The sequence below is a fragment of the Mandrillus leucophaeus genome, unplaced genomic scaffold (assembly GCF_000951045.1).
Source record: "Mandrillus leucophaeus isolate KB7577 unplaced genomic scaffold, Mleu.le_1.0 Scaffold22, whole genome shotgun sequence".
Lineage (NCBI taxonomy): Eukaryota > Metazoa > Chordata > Mammalia > Primates > Cercopithecidae > Mandrillus > Mandrillus leucophaeus.
The window spans coordinates 2,689,891-2,690,784 of NW_012102254.1; the positions used below are offsets into that span (position 1 = coordinate 2,689,891).

General features: G+C 54.1%; 1 protein-coding gene across 1 annotated transcript in view; it reads left to right on the forward strand.

The window, feature by feature from the left end:
• The first annotated feature begins 759 nt into the window (after window positions 1–759).
• The window catches only part of SMARCC1 (SWI/SNF related, matrix associated, actin dependent regulator of chromatin, subfamily c, member 1), a 226,385-nt gene continuing 226,250 nt past the window's right edge, over window positions 760–894 (forward strand). Inside the window, exon 1 of the mRNA XM_011981027.1 lies at window positions 760–835. The gene's annotated coding sequence lies outside the window, so the exon portion shown is untranslated. The remainder of the gene's footprint in view (window positions 836–894) is intronic.

The following is an 894-nucleotide window of genomic DNA, read 5'->3' on the forward strand; positions in this document are numbered from 1 at the left end:
CCCGGCTGCTTTTTGTATTTTTTTGGAGAGACGGGGACGGACGTGGCGGTCTAGAGCTCCTGAGGTCAGTCGATCGTTCCGCCTCAGCTTCCCAAAGTGCTCCGCGCCCGGCCAATCATACCTTGATAATTTAAACATTTTCGGCTTTTATATGGACCATTCATTAATTCGTCAAGTATTCACTGTACATTATTCATTGTCTCAGGTGTTCAGGATACACCTGTGAACAAGTTAAGATTAGGTTCTCATGTAATTTATGTGGAAGGTAAATGAGAAACTAAAAACACCGGGTCATGGTAAGCGCTACGCAGAAAGTGTATGGGTGTGAACAGTTCAAGATTGTAAGATATGACAACGGCTTTCTGAAGTCCTTTGAACCAGTGAATCTGAACGCGTCTCGTAAGTGAAAATCAGAAGGGAAGACCCGCTGAGGTCTCCGAAACAGCCGATGCAAGGGCCCGTGGGGCAGGAATGAGCCGCTGTGGCTGGACCCCTGAGGGAGTGGAAGGTCTGTGAAGCCGAAAAGCCTTGGCGTGGGCGTCCCAGATGGCTGTTCCCAAATGCCGCCGGGCCGCTGGGGGTGGAGGGTCTAAGGGAAAGCCGGGCCCGGCGCACTCGATACCCTAGACAGGCTTTCCCCTCGGCACTTCTCGCACCAGACCTTTTCCCTTCAGCGGAGGCAGGCTATGACACAGAATCAACCTGCGGTTGTTAACCGCATAACGATTCGACGTCGGTAGCGAGGGAAGAGCATGGCTCAAAAACCGGCACTCACTAGGGAAGAACGGAGCCTACAGAGGCTGGCGGAAGAGGCGGCTGGACGTGCTAGTCCAAGGCGCGCCCGCACGAGTGCTGCGCATGCGTATGCGCGGGCTCGCGTCGGATACGGCGCCA